The sequence below is a fragment of the Spermophilus citellus genome (genome assembly GCF_964194105.1).
Source record: "Spermophilus citellus genome assembly, chromosome: 7".
Classification (NCBI taxonomy): domain Eukaryota; kingdom Metazoa; phylum Chordata; class Mammalia; order Rodentia; family Sciuridae; genus Spermophilus; species Spermophilus citellus.
The window spans coordinates 138,355,724-138,372,387 of NC_138188.1; positions in this window are offsets into that span (position 1 = coordinate 138,355,724).

Below are 16,664 nucleotides of genomic sequence, written 5' to 3' on the forward strand. Positions count from 1 at the left end.
AGAGATATGGGATAACATAAAAAAGCCAAATCTACGAGTCATCGGGATAGAGGAAGGTACAGAGATTCAAACCAGAGGAATGAGTAACCTGCTGAATGAAATAATTACAGAAAACTTTCCAGAAATAAAAAAGGAAACAGATATACAAATTGAAGATGCATACAGGACACCGAGCACACAAAATCACAGTAGACCAACGCCAAGACACATTGTTATGAAGCTATCCAATATACAGAACAAAGAGAAAATATTAAAAGCTACAAGAGAAAGGAGGCAGATCACATTCAGGGGTAAACCAATAAGGTTAACAACGGATTTTTTATCACAGACGCTAAAAGCGAGAAGATCCTGGAACAACGTATTTCAAACACTGAAAGACAATGGATGCCAACCAAGAATTCTGTATCCAGCAAAATTAAGTTTCAGGTATGACAACGAAATAAAAATCTTTCATGATAAACAAAAGTTAAAAGAATTTGCAGCCAGAAAACCAGCATTGCAAAGCATCTTGAGCAAAACATTACACGAGGAAGAAATGAAAAACAATAACCAAAACCATCAGTGGGAAGTGCCTCTATAAAGTCAGGGGGTGGGGGGAAAGCTAACCTTGGAGAAACAAACTAAAAGAAGATAAATAATCAAACATGGCTGGAAGTACAAACCATACATCAATAGTAACTCTAAACGTTAATGGCTTAAACTCTCCAATAAAGCAACATAGGCTGGTAACATGGATTAAAAAAACAAATCCAACAATATGCTGCCTCCAGGAGACACATCTGATTGGAAAAGACATACACAGGCTGAAGGTGAAAGGTTGGGGAAAAATATACCACGCACACGGTCCTCGTAAGCAAGCAGGCGTGGCCATTCTCATATCGAATAAAATCGACTTCAAGACTAAATTAATCAAAAGGGATAAGGAAGGACATTATATACTGTTAAAAGGAACCATTCACCAACAAGACATAACGATTATCAATATTTATGCACAAAATAATGGTGCTGTGACGTTCATAAAAGAAATTCTCCTCAAGTTCAAGAATCAAATAGACCACAACACAATAATTATGGGTGACTTTAACACACCTCTCTCACCATTGGACAGATCTTCCAAACAAAAGTTGAATAAAGAAACTATAGAACTCAATATCACAATCAACAACCTAGACTTAACTGACATATATAGAATATATCAACCAACATCAAGTGGCTATACTTTTTTCTCAGCAGCACATGGATCCTTCTCAAAAATAGACCATATATTATGCCATAGGGCATCCCTCAGTAAATATAAAGGGGTGGAGATAATACCATGCATTTTATCTGATCATAATGGAATGAAACTGGAAATCAATGATAAAAGAAGGAAGGAAAAATCCTACATCACATGGAAAATGAACAATATGTTACTGAATGATCAATGGGTTACAGAAGACATAAAGGAGGAAATCAAAAAATTCTTAGAGATAAATGAAAATACAGACACAACATATCGGAATCTATGGGACACAATGAAAGCAGTTTTAAGAGGGAAATTCATCGCCTGGAGGTCATTCCTCAAAAAAAGGAAAAACCAACAAATAAATGAGCTCACACTTCATCTCAAAGCCCTAGAAAAGGAAGAGCAAAACAACAACAAATGTAGCAGAAGGCAAGAAATAATTAAAATCAGAGCGGAAATCAACGAAATTGAAACAAAAGAAACTATTAAAAAATTAACAAAACTAAAAGTTGGTTCTTTGAAAAAATAAATAAGATCGACAGACCCCTAGCCATGCTAACGAAGAGAAGAAGGGAGAGAACTCAAATTACTAACATACGGGATGAAAAAGGCAATATTACAACAGATCCTACAGAAATACAGAAGACAATTAGAAATTATTTTGAAAACCTATATTTCAATAAAATAGAAGATAGTGAAGACATCGATAAATTCCTTAAGTCATATGATTTGCCCAGACTGAGTCAGGAGGATACTCACAACTTAAACAGACCAATATCAATAGATGAAATAGAAGAAGCAATCAAAAGACTTCCAACCAAGAAAAGCCCAGGACCGGATGGGTATATATCGGAGTTTTACAAAACCTTTAAAGAAGAATTAATACCAATACTTTTAAAGTTATTTCAGGAAATAGAAAAAGAGGGAGCTCTTCCAAATTCATTCTATGAGGCCAACATCACCCTGATTCCAAAACCAGACAAAGACACCTCAAAGAAAGAAAACTACAGACCAATATCTCTGATGAACCTAGATGCAAAAATCCTCAATAAAATTCTGGCAAATCGGATACAAAGGCACATCAAAAAAATTGTACACCATGATCAAGTAGGATTCATCCCTGGGATGCAAGGATGGTTCAATATACGGAAATCAATAAATGTTATTCACCACATCAATAGACTTAAAGATAAGAACCATACGATCATTTCAATAGATGCAAAAAAAGCTTTCGACAAAGTACAGCATCTCTTTATGTTCAAAACACTAGAAAAACTAGGGATAACAGGAACTTACCTCGACATTGTAAAAGCTATCTATGCCAAGCCTCAGGCTAGCATCATTCTCAATGGAGAAAAATTGAAGGCATTCCCCCTAAAATCTGGAACAAGACAGGGATGCCCTCTATCACCACTTCTATTCAATATAGTTCTCGAAACACTGGACAGAGCAATTAGACAGACGAAAGAAATTAAAGGCATAAAAATAGGAAAAGAAGAACTCAAATTATCACTATTTGCAGTAGACATGATTCTATACCTAGAAGACCCAAAAGGGTCTACAAAAAAACTACTAGAACTAATAAATGAATTCAGCAAAGTGGCAGGATATAAAATCAACACGCATAAATCAAAGGCATTTCTGTATATCAGCGACAAAACTTCTGAAACGGAAATGAGGAAAAACCCTCCATTCACAATATCCTCAAAAAAAAAAAAAAATACTTGGGAATCAACCTAACAAAAGAGGTGAAAGATTTATACAACAAAAACTACAAAACCCTAAAAAGAGAAGTAGAAGAAGATCTTAGAAGATGGAAAAATATAAACTGTTCATGGATAGGCAGAACTAACATCATCAAAATGACGATATTACCAAAAGTTCTCTATAGGTTTAATGCAATGCCAATCAAAATCCCAATGGCATTTCTTGTAGAAATAGATAAAGCAATCATGAAATTCATATGGAAAAATAAAAGACCCAGAATAGCAAAAGCAATTCTAAGCAGGAAGCGTGAATCATGCGGTATAGCGATACCAGATTTCAAACTATATTACAGAACAATAGTAACAAAGACAGCATGGTACTGGTACCAAAACAGGTGGGTGGACCAATGGTACAGAATAGAGGACACAGAGACTAATCCACAAAGCTACAACTATCTTATATTTGATAAAGGAGCTAAAAGCATGCAATGGAGGAAGGATAGCATCTTCAACAAATGGTGCTGGGAAAACTGGAAATCCATATGCAACAAAATGAAACTGAATCCCCTTCTCTTGCCATGCACAAAAGATAACTCAAAGTGGATCAAGGAGCTAGATATCAAATCAGAGACTCTGTGTCTGATAGAAGAAAAAGTTGGCTCAGATCTACATATTGTGGGGTCGAGCTCCAAATTCCTTAATAGGACACCCATAGCACAAGAGTTAATAACAAGAATCAACAAATGGGACTTACTCAAACTAAAAAGTGTTTTATCAGCAAGAGAAACAATAAGAGAGGTAAATAGGGAGCCTACATCCTGGGAACAAATTTTTACTCCTCACACTTCAGATAGAGCCCTAATATCCAGAGTATACAAAGAACTCAAAAAATTAAACAATAAGAAAACAAATAACCCAATCAACAAATGGGCCAAAGACCTGAACAGACACTTCTCAGAGGAGGACATACAATCAATCAACAAGTACATGAAAAAATGCTCACCATCTCTAGCAGTCAGAGAAATGCAAACCAAAACCACCCTAAGATACCATCTCACTCCAGTAAGATTGGCAGCCATTATGAAGTCAAACAACAACAAGTGCTGGTGAGGATGTGGGGAAAAGGGTACTCTTGCACATTGCTGGTGGGGCTGCAAACTGGTGCAGCCAATTTGGAAAGCAGTATGGAGATTCCTGGGAAAGCTGGGAATGGAACCACCATTCGACCCAGCTATTGCCCTTCTCGGACTATTCCCTGAAGACCTTAAAAGAGCATACTACAGTGATACTGCCACATCGATGTTCATAGCAGCACAATTCACAATTGCTAGACTGTGGAACCAACCCAGATGTCCTTCAATAGATGAATGGATAAAAAAAATGTGGCATTTATACACCATGGAATATTACGCAGCACTAAAAAATGACAAAATCATGGAATTTGCAGGGAAATGGATGGCACTAGAGCAGATTATGCTTAGTGAAGCTAGCCAATCCCTAAAAAACAAATACCAAATGTCTTCTTTGGTATAATGAGAACAACTAAGAACTGAGCAGGGAGGAAGAGCAGGAAGAAAAGATTAACATTAAACAGAGACATGAAATGGGAGGGAAAGGGAGAGAAAAGGGAAATTGCATGGAAATGAAGGGAGACCCTCATTGCTATACAAAATTACATATAAGAGGTTGTGAGGGGAATGGGAAAATAAACAAGGAGAGAAATGAATTACAGTAGATGGGGTAGAGAGAGAAGATGGGAGAGGAGGGGAGGGGGGATAGTAGGGGATAGGAAAGGTAGCAGAATACAACAGTCACTAAGAGAGCATTATGTAAAACTGTGGATGTGTAACCGATGTGATTATGCAATCTGCATTTGGGGTAAAATTGGGAGTTCATAACCAACTTGAATCTAATGTATGCAACATGATATGTCACGAGCTTTGTATTGTTTTGAACAACCAATAAAAAAATAAAATAAAAAAAAAGAAAGAGGTGGACCTGGGCAGGACTCTCTGGAAACCTCCCTGGGATACCTAATAAAACTGGAGTGCAGGAGAGGCATGTTGTCCCTCTTCTCTCTCAGAGGACTCATTCTCTCCACTGAGAGTGCCCCCTTTCCTTTTCCTATCCTTTCAACAAACTTATTCCTGTGACTCTGAGTGACATGTCTGAAATCTTTCTGACTCCAGCACAAGAATCAGGATTTGAAGAGAGGGCCTCAGTTTCTCAAAGGCCCCAGCTCTGTAACAGTTCTATCTGGTGTTCTCCAGCTAATTCTTAGAAACTACTCACACTCTGGCCACGCATTGTTCCCTAATTTGTCAATTTTGTGCTACTGTTAACTTGTGACTTCAATCGATTTCCAGTAAGAGGCAAAATAACTTCCTCTGCTATCACCCACCATTTTCTCACTTCTTCCCTATCATTCTTCTAATCCCACACAGACAAAATACATCCCACATACTTTGCTCCTCTTCTTGTATTCTGAGGTCAGAAATTTGGGAGTCTTTTCTTGGCCCCTAAAATTGTTTAAATTTTAAAAATAAAATATATGTCAAAATCCTGAGTTCCCCTCTATTCCCTGCACCAGACCTTTATACTACTAAAATTGCCTCCCTACTCATTTCTCTGTCTCAGTCCCTCCCCAATGTAACTTACGCTCCACTTTCCCACAATATGCTTTTTCAACAACATGTTTCTGATTGTGCAATGTTCTCTCACCAGGGAAATAAAAAATTGTGCTCTATATATGTACTATGAATGGAAATGCATTCTGCTATCAAGTATAACAAATTAGAATAAATAAATTTTTAAAAAGATACAACTAAAAAATATTTTTTTAGTAAGAGAAGCTTAAATAGTTTGTGTAGAGGCAAGAATTTTCTGTACTGCTCATTTTCTCAACCACCTCAGTCCTCACTGTGATGCATGATGGCCTGTGTTGTCACTCACTCCAACCTACTCTTCTCTCTCCTAGATTCTGCACTCATCAGAATTCCTGCCTGCCAGGGCTTTCTTATTTCATTTGTTTCATTCACTCTCCTGTTCCCCTTTTAATTTAAGATCTCAATTTACCAACATCTAATTTCACTTATATATGCATCTATTTTACTATATCATGACCTACTCTGGTCAGACAATGTGGTATAATGTATATTTTTTGTAACCCCAACTATATTACAGTACCTGGTAATTAGTAAAATGTAAGTAAAATATTGAATTAACAAATGAACTAATAAATAAATGAAAGTCTGAAATGATGTACTATATGCATCCATGTGGGCAAAGCCTTGAAGTAAATGTGAGGAAATGAAAATAATTAAGTTGTGATAAGTAGATTAAAAATTTTCTTTCTTTCTTTCTTTCTTTCTTTCTTTTTTTGGTAATTTTTTTAAAAAATCACAATTAAAAAGGAAAAATCTTTAAAATTTATAGTAAATGCATACTATAGAAATTTCTATTGATAAATGAATGCTGATTAGCAATGCTGCTATTGTTCACAGTATTGCCAACTTTAGCATATACTAGAGCAATACTAGTAGAAGTTTGGTTTGATTTCTTGTTTTATTTTGTTCTGTTTTGTTTTAAAAAAAACAACAACAACAACAAAAAAAAACTTTAAACTAAATAGATTTCGTGTATAAAGAATGGCCCAAAGTCACACTTTCAAAATCATTCAAGATTTTTCCTTGTTTAAAATGGACAGGCAATCTCCAAAAGGTTAGCTTAAGGTTCTATCCTAAGTGACAACCTTTGCTAGTTCACATATGCTATTCTGCCTATACACAGAATCTGAAATTACAAATGGGAATGAATTGCTCATCAATCAAACATCAAATACAACAGAATCCAGGAAATGCTATGTATTTCCAAATTTATTATATCACTTTACATATCCCAAGATTCCTAGCATATGAAACACCATCTAGTGAGAGAGAATAAAATCATGGTTTCTTATATTTGAAATTAATGCATATATGTGTGCATAGATATAAAGAATAACAACAACATGCTATCAGAAACACTCTTTTTAATCCTAATGATTAGTCATGTAGCTCAACTGATTCTACTTTCCATAAGAATATCTTTTGCTCTTGATTTAATCATTAGCTAAAGTTATAATAGGGGAGAAAATTCTATTACTACTGATACATAAAGTAATATAGCAGCAGATATCTAAATATTTTTAGAGCTTATTTAAACTGTATCATAGCAGTAAATTTCCACTCTGCTGGATGAAATGCTCCCAATAGGGTCTAAGAAGGTACAAAAGATCATAGAGATCATTTCGTCCAGAGCTTCTAATTTTTTGCACATCTTGTTACACATAAAGTAGAAATAGTTATGCAGTATACTACAGGAAGGGAGCGAATACATGGTGAACCACTAAAGGGACAATACTCTTAAATAAATCTTAGACATCAATATTTGGAAGAGTTTGTAAAACAAGCCATACAAATTGCAAGTATGTTAAAAATTTGAAAAGCTGTGGGGGAAAAAAAGGCATATATTCACATATTAAGAGAATATTTCCCTAGACTGTTTATTTACAGAAATTGTAAATTTATTAACAAATTCTACCTCATAACATTTTAAATATCACACTTCGTTTCTTTTTTTTTTTTTTCATTGATCTTCTTAGTTACACATGATAATTTATTTCAAAATATGAGTATCTGGGTAGACTTCAGCCTCAAATGAACTTTTCCTCTCCTAAAACTTTTCTGATCACATCTTTTGGTCACAGCAGCAAAAAAACTAACCAAAACATCTTCTCCCAGAGCTTTCTGGTGGAAATATCCCAAGGAGAGCAGTAGTTGCTTATAAGATTAACTTGGATAGTTAATCCCTTGATCTTGATTTCATTAAAATTGTCAGTTGTCAAAACTGTACTCCTCTGGTCTGCATCATTGATAAGACAGAATCTGTTAGACTTCCCTGTCTTCCTGTCCTGGACGAAATTAATGTGAATAATCTTTCCATATTGGAAGAATACATAGAGGATATTTCCATCAGTCAGTTCAGCCCTCCCAGAAAGACCCACATACTCTCATTGTACACAGAGTTTCAGGATGTGTTAGGCACCACTACACTAACAGCCTCTTTCATTCAGCTGGCTGACCAGCTTCTCATTAAGGAGGACATTGCAGTGGGGTGGAGCACGACACAATGGCTCCTGGGTCTGCAAAATTCCCCTTTCCAGATACAAGGGGCATCGCTTCCGGGGGAGACTTAGAGCAGTGCCTGGGCCCTGCCTACCCCATATAAACTCTTCTGCCATTTCTATAGTTAGATTAAAAGATATAAAAGCTGCCACATAATGGGAAAGCTGAGTACAATGGAGAAGCCCTTTGCATTCCACCATTGACCATTCAACATTTTATGGTAGCCCACTTATTTACAGAAGCGTGCTACTGCTCACTGCTTGAAAGTTCCAAGCTACTCCAGTCTCAGAATAACCAGATGGGAATAAAATAATTTGTTCTGAAAAAAAAAAAACCTCATAGCAGAAATCATAACTTTATTATTTGTTATTTCATGCTTTTCTTACCTTGCAACAAATCCTTTTGAGAGCCTACAATGTGCTAGTTTCAATTTGGCTAACTTATCTCTAAAAGGTAAATATTTGATAATTACAAAGGAGGAACTTGGAGCTTTACTTAATATTGGGTTCTCCAGAGAAAAAGAACCAATAAAACGTCTGCACGGATTAAAAGAATCGAGTCACTGTTTATGGAGGCTAGGTCCCAAAATCTGCAGTGAAGAAAGTTGGAGACCCAGGAAAGCAAATGCGTGTGCCAGTCTGAAAGCCAAAAGGCTTTGAGATCCAAGAAAAGCCTGTGTTTTTTAGTTTAAGTCGAAAGGCTAGAGGAGACAAAGGTCCCAGCTCAAAACATTCCAAACAAAGGAGCGTCACCTGTTTTGTTTGCTCTATTCAGGACTTCAACTGATTGGATGAGGGCCAACCCTCACTGGGGAGAGTAATGGACTCAGTCGCCCAATTCAAATGATAATTTCATCCAAAAACACCCTCACAAACACAGCCAATATAATGTTGGATGGAATATGAGGGCATTCTGTGGCCTAATCAAATTGTTAACTAAAATTAACCATCACACCCATCAGGTTTCCAGACTGAATGAGTCCCCACACCAGTGATAGTCCTATCCCATCATTTCATATATTTCATTGATGTAGAAAGGGAACCCATTCTCTCAAAGATGGCATTTCTCAGAGTAAATATAATGCACATTTTCGTGCATAGCCTAAAACGGTATGAAGAAATCGTGGGCATTAGCATAGCCCATGAGCAAAGGGCCCAACCTGTAACTTGCAGTGTCATTTTGCAAAGCCTTATTTTGCTTTGATTCCTCAAAATAAGCCCCCCAATTTCTTGTGAAACTACAGCTATTTCTGCAACCTATAAGTCTACATATTGTGATTCTTCCCCAAAGGTATGCTTACTTGGTATTTTAAATCATATGACAGCAATCCCATTTGAAAGTGCCCTGAAATAGTCATTTGGTGTAATGCTTATACTCAGTATAATTACATGTCCAACCTATTAGATTTGAAACTCAGGAAATTGTTGCAGACTTGTCATTTTTCCTTTGCTATCTCATTTATATCATTATTGCTAGCTCAGATTAAAGGTGACAAAAGTGCCAAATAATGTGGAAGTTGAGTAACTCTGAGAAGTCCCTTACATGTCCCTAGAACAGGAAATTCAACCCCCATCATTGTTTATTTTGACCTACAAATTTATTCTTAAATAAATTTAAGCAAGATACATTTAAGAAGGACATCCTGATTTATTTTACTTATGAAAAAATAGACTAATGGCATAAATTTCTGTGAGAAATTATCACAAATATAATGTTGCATTATTTCAGAAATGATTTGGAAAAATACTCAGCTTTGTCCAGGAGCTGAAATAAGTTATTCCAAGCCTTTTCCATAACATGCATCCAAGTTATTCTATAACCTTGAGACCATATGGGAATCAGACAGTGGAAGTCAACAATTTTATGTTAAAAATATGAGAGGTCTTTAGACAGAGAACAGATAAGTCTTCTCTCTGGCACCAATATTATTTATATCATGATTAAGAACATAAGCTATCAGTGTCTCATGGAAAAAAAAATGTATAAACAAGGGTTTTGAAAGCCTAACTAATAGAAATGTGTAGCTATCCTGGTAAATTCTCTTTCTCTAAAAAGTCCACTTGGCCAAAAATGCCACATTAAGCACAATAGAAGGACCAGTGCATAGACCATACTACTTTTACTTTCTTTAAAATAAAAATAAAAAAGTAAAATAAATATTCATGTAAAAAAGTTTTAATATATTAATCTTTTTATCAATGCAACCATACAGTCTAATTTTTAGGTTTTGGTTGGTTAGTTGGTTTTTTTTTTCTTTTTCTTTTTTTTCCCTTAGGGAGGATGGGACCCATTTTAGTTAGCTTTTTTGCTGCTGTGACTAAAAGATCTGACCACAATAATTAAGGGGAAGAAAAGTTTATTTGAGGGTTCGTGGTTTCAGAGGTCTTAGGCCATAGAATGCAGGCTCCATTCCTCAGGGTTCAAGGTTAGGCAGAACATCAGGAGGAAGAGTATGGCAGAGAGAAGCAGCTCACGTGGTGATTAGAAAGCAGAGAGAGATTCCACTTGCCAGATTCAAATATATACCCCAAAGCCACGTCCAAATTCCCACCTCCTCCAGCCACACCCTACCTCTTCAGTTGCTACTCAGTTAATCCCTATCAAGGGATTAATTCACTGATTGGGTTAAGACTGTCACAACCCGAGAAGGTACTCTTGTGTCTTCTTGCATTGTCTCACACATAAGCTTTTGGGGGACACCCCACATCCAACCATAACAAGACCTAAGCAAACAGAAGTATCAAGGGACCATAAAATTCATAATATGTTCCTGCTTCTAGCACCATGTGTGCCCTATGTGGCCCTGACTTCCCAGCCACAGTTGACTGTAATAGGGTTAGACTTTTGACCTAAGTCTGGCTCATCAGATTCTGTCTTATATGAGCTTGAAACACAGTTTTAAACTTGTTAGTAAATATTTGTTAGTTTGTAGGGACCTTTACCCTTGAAGGCCTTGGTACAGTCACATGAGTGAAAAATTGAAGAAAGACTGCAAGAGAAAGAAAAGAAAAAGAAGAAGAGATAATGTAGCCAGAGAATGGAGACAATGAGAGAGACTTGGAAATGTTGAGTTGCTGGCATTCTCCAGTTCTGCATAGGACTTCAGGTTGATCATCCAGACCTTACCAGATTCTGTAAGGTGTTCCAGTGTTCTTCCATTTAAAAAAAAAAAAATTGATTTGTCTATGATGTTTTGCTGAGGGCCATTGCCAAGTAGGAATGACGCATCGAAATTTCCTTGCCAGCGTACCCCATGTTAAATGGACTTGCCTTGGAATTTCGCTGTTGACATTGCATGTAAGGTGACCTTGCTCAAGGACCAGGGCGGATCCGGGTTTAGAGCTGATCAGGTTTGAGGAAGTATCCCGGTCCTTGGGTTTAAGACAAGTTTAAGGCGTTCCCGGTTTAAGACAATATGGGTTTTAGGGAAGTTGGAGGTTGAAGATTATTGCTGCTGGAAATAGGGCGTTCCTGCTACTTGAGCTCCCGTTGAGTTCTCGTGAGATTCAGAAAAAAAGATTGGAAAAGAAAGCCTCGTGGGGTGGGTGAATTGGGCAGCAGCAGAACTGGGATTTCCCCAGAATGTGTGTAGAGGCCGGTGTGAGTTCGGGAATAAAGAATTGCCGTTTGAATCTACAAGGTGTGTGGTGGCTCGTGATTCTGTGCCCAGCCAAGACACTGGCAATGTTTGAAATTAAATTTCTGTAATTTTCGTATACAAGTACTGCATCAGTTTGCTAGGGCTGCTATAGTGAAGTACCGTAAACTGGGTCACTTAAAAACAGAAATTTGTTGTTTCACATTTCTAGAGGCTGGAAATATGAAATAAAAATCTCAGCAAGGTTTATGGTTTCTGAGGGCTGTGAAGGAAAGAGTTCTTGAAGCTGTTTTAGTTTAGATCTCAAATGTATCCCAAAGGTCACGTATTGAGGCACAGCCTCTTTCTTTCCCCACCCACCCACTTCCTGGCGACCACAAGGTGAGCAACTTTGCTCCAACACACACTCCCACCATAATGTTCTGTGTTTTAGTCAGTTTTTTTCACTGCTGTGACTAAAAGATCTGACCAGAACAGTTTTAGGGGAGGAAAGTTTATTTGAGGACTCACAGTTTCAGAGGTCTTAGACCACAGAAGGCAGACTGCATTCCTTGGAGCCATGATGAGGCTGATCATCACCGTGGAAGAGTGTGACAGAGGGAAGCAGCTCACATGATGATCAGTAAGCAGAGAGAGACTCCACTTACCAGATACAAAATATATACCCCAAATGTATGCCTCCAATGAGCGACTTCCTCCAACCACATCACACCTGCCTCCAGACACCACTCAGTTAATCCCATCAGGGATTAATTCACTGATAAGATTAAGGCTAAAGTCCAACCATTTCTCCTCTGATCCTTCTTGCATTTCCTCACACATGAGCTTTTGGGGACACCTCATATACAAACCATAACATTCTGCTTCTCCATAGGATCAAAAAGCAACACAGCCAAGCAACCTTGGACTGCCTCTTAAAGTACAAGCCAAAATAAATTTTCCTCCTTTTAAGTTGATTACCTCATGTAGTGTTTCAAAACAACAGAAAGCTGACTAACACAGGCCATTCTATCTGGGTTATAATTGGCCTTCTCCCTATATCTCTTGACATCCCTCTATGCCTGTGTCCAAAGTTCTCCTTTTTGTAAGTACACCAGTCCTACTGCATTCAGATGTTCCCCAATGATCTCACTTTAACTTAATTACCTCTATAAAGACTATCCCCCAAATAAGAATCTATTCTGAGGTATCTATGGCTAGAACTTCAAAGATTGTGTGTGATAGTGGTACAATTTAATCTTTAATAAGCAATAACTTAAACAAGAGGATGAATATAGGTTACTGTAAAATGGTCATTTACAGTATGTGTATATATATGAAAAACTTGAAAACTGAGTGTCATTTTAATTGTAAGTTAGAAAACAAAAAAAGAGATATAGATATAGATATAGATATAGATATAGATATAGATATAGATATAGATACCCCCTTAGTCTGAGTTTGCCTATAAATTACTTTAGGTCTTAAGTTTATGTAACAGGACAAAATATCTCATAAAAACAAAAAACACAGACTCTAGAGTCATACTGCCTGAATTCAACACCTGTCACTGTTACTATAATAGTCACAGGCAAGTTACTTAATTTCCTTGTATCTCATTTTTCACAACAGTAAGTTGAAATAAAAAGAGCGCCTATCTTTCAGGTGTCTTATGAAGATTGAATTAGTTGATATGTGTGAAGTGCTTGGCATAAGGCAAGAACTATCAAAGGGCTTGCTGTTAATTTTGGACAGTCTGAGTTTCAATTATGCACTTGCCTTTCTTGATAAAGTTTGTCCTTTAAGATAGCAAGGTAAACCTCAGATGATGTCTGCCTCCTCTGCTGGGGTCAGGAGTACAGACTTATCTTGAGGCCAGGTTGCCTGGGTTTAGATCTACTACTTACTTCCCCAGGACCATAGAATATCTTGCTTCAATTTCCTCTCCTGTGAAATGGAGATAAATGGTACCTACTATAAGGAGTTTGTTGTCATAATTAAATGAGTTAATTTATGTAAAGCACTCAGTACATGCTGAGTGTATACCCAATGTTATTACCATCATTACCATTAGATGAATTAACCAGGTGGCAATACCTGACACTGACCAAAGTGTCCAATGACAGAGAACTGACTCTGATAAGGTTCCTGGCCAGACCACTGCTGTGCCCTACAGAGTCTTTTGAATTTTTCAAATACTCTCTGCTTTATTGGAATTTATAGTCAGGGTGAGAACTTTAATCTGTGTAGCTTCGGTCTACACATAAACAACACTGAGTTTTCTTTTTTGGTTTGTTTCAAGTATAATTTTTTAAAAAAATATTACAAGAGCAGTGTTTGAAAAACATGAAAATTGAGTATGTCATTTTAATTGTAAGTTAAAAGACAAATAGAGTCTCCATATAGAATGTCTGTAACTACGTGTCAGGTAATGAAAAACTGCTGGATAAATTATTCCAAAAGAGTATTTTAGCCTTGTTCTTCAGAGTGAAAAAAAAAATGATGTACAAAGAATTTTTGGATAGTTATGGGGCACATAAAATTACTTGAAATTTGTTAGTCTCCCTTTTGGGAAGGGAATATAATTATAACTTAGATGAAAATTGATTTCCATCAGGTAGGAAACTAATAGTATTTGTAGATATTTTATATCAAATTGAGGGCCACTTTCTTTGAAGTCTCTACTTATTATATAAAGTAAGCAAGAATTACCTGGAATTGTGCAAAACAAGCTCTGATTTTATTTTCATTTCAGAGCAAGCAAATTGACAATACAATATTACATTGCCTACAATATAGAATAAGCAGAAAATTAAGTCACACATTTGATCAAAGAGATCATTTTGACATTTTGAGATTCTCTAGTTATTGCTATGGTTTGATTGTCCTGAGAGATTTCATGCATTGAAATTTGATCCTTATTGTGAAGTTCTGAGAGAGTGGATATTCAGTCCAACTATAAAGTTTAGAAGTGTGGTCTTTGGGAAATGATTAGGATTAGAAAAGGTCATTAGTGTGGAGCCTTCATGATTTTACCCTGGAAGCTTTATAAGAAAAGGGATAGAAATCAGAGAGACACATACATGAATGTTGTTATCTTTTGCTATGTTATGCTCTGGCCCACCTTGAGACACTGCCAGCAAGAATTCTGACTATCACCATATGCAACCCCTCCAGAACCATATGCCAAAATTAATATCTTTCCTTTACAAAGCAACCTGTCTCAGTAATTTGTTATAGTAATGAAAAATGGACTAATACAGTTGTGTAACTGGGGAAGTCAAATACATAGTAATAACAAATTTCCCATAATGATACTAATTACTGTACAGTAACCATAACCTTTAAAGCACTGAACTTAATTCAAATAAAAATAATAGATGTTGTGTCAGTAGAACAAGCCTTTATGTTGCTTTGAGAGTTTTTTGTGTTTTGTTTTCTTTTCATATGTAACTGTTAGAGAAAACTATGTTGGATGGTAACTGAGATCTAACTATGTTATCTTCTATTCTGTATTATTTATAATTTGGTCCAATTATTAAACTCATTTTATCTCAAAAATGGAAAATATCACATTAATTAAATATATGTTAGAACCAGGCACAGTAGCACACACCTGTAATCCCAGCTACTCAGGAGGCTTAGGCAGGAAGATCACAAGTTCACAGCTAGCCTGGTAACTTAGTGACACCTGGTCGGTCTCATAATTGGGGGCATAGCTCAGTGACAGGACACTCCTAGATTCAATCCCCAGTACCACAAAAATAATAAATATTTGAAAACTTTTTCTAGATATATTGGCAAGTTTATACCACTTTACTGAAAAAAATAAAGTTTTTTAAATATGCATTGTATTTCAGATCATTATTTACTCTGTCTGCTTTTGGAAGTTGACCACTTTGGGAGAATTTAGGCAAGAGCAAATGAAAATGCAGTACAGGCTGGAGCTTGTAACGAGTGACATTTTCCTATGTCCGTTTGTTTCTGAGTCATTTTCTGTAAGTAAACAAACAAAACAAGCCTTGGTGAATCTTCAAAAATAATTAAGAGAATTGGAAGCAGACACATAGCTAGAATAGCTAGAGGATCTCTGGAGTAGGTGACATCATGACTTGTAACAATCTTGTTAAAAACATATTCCCGTTGAGTATGCCAGCGTTACTGGCTGAGTTTTGGAAAGTGTGCTGACTCAACTTTGTGGCTTTAGTTCAGTCCCCCAAATGTTTATATGGATGATTTTTCAACAGAAGACCATCTAGATGGCTGTTGGCATCTGAAATTATTCTAAGCAGCTAAATCTTAGCTTGACAATAGCCACTGTCAAGGCGATACATCTACTCTCTGGCCTCCATTTTTTTTCTCCTCTCCAGTAGTCTCCTCTTAACTGGGGAATACATTCCAAGTCTCCCAGTGGATGCCTAAAACCATGAATAGTACTGAACACCATACATACATACCAATGATAAAATTTAATTTGTAAATTAGGCACTATATAAGATTAACAATAATAACTAATAATAAAATGGAACAATCATAACAATATACTTCAAAAAAGCTCTGTGAACGTGCCCTCCCTCTTCTCTCTCTCTCTCTCTCTCTCTCTCTCTCTCTCTCTCTCTCTCTCTCATATATGAGAGAGAGAGATATACATCATATATGAGAGAGACAGAGAGACAGAGAGACAGATACTACATGATTAATATATATACATACAGTTCCTAGGTAACAAGACATTTTGAGATATATATCTCAAAATGCCTTATTGTGGCATATATACACAATGGAATATAACTCAGCAATAAAAGAGAATAAAATCATGACATTTGCAGGTAAATGGATGGAGTTAGAGAAGATAATGTTAAGTAAAGTCATCCAATCCCAAATAACCAAATGCAGAATGTTTTCTCTGATATAAGGAGGCTGATTCATAGTGGGATAGGGAGAGGAAGCATGAGAGGAATAGAAAAACTCTAGATAGGGCAGAGGGGTTG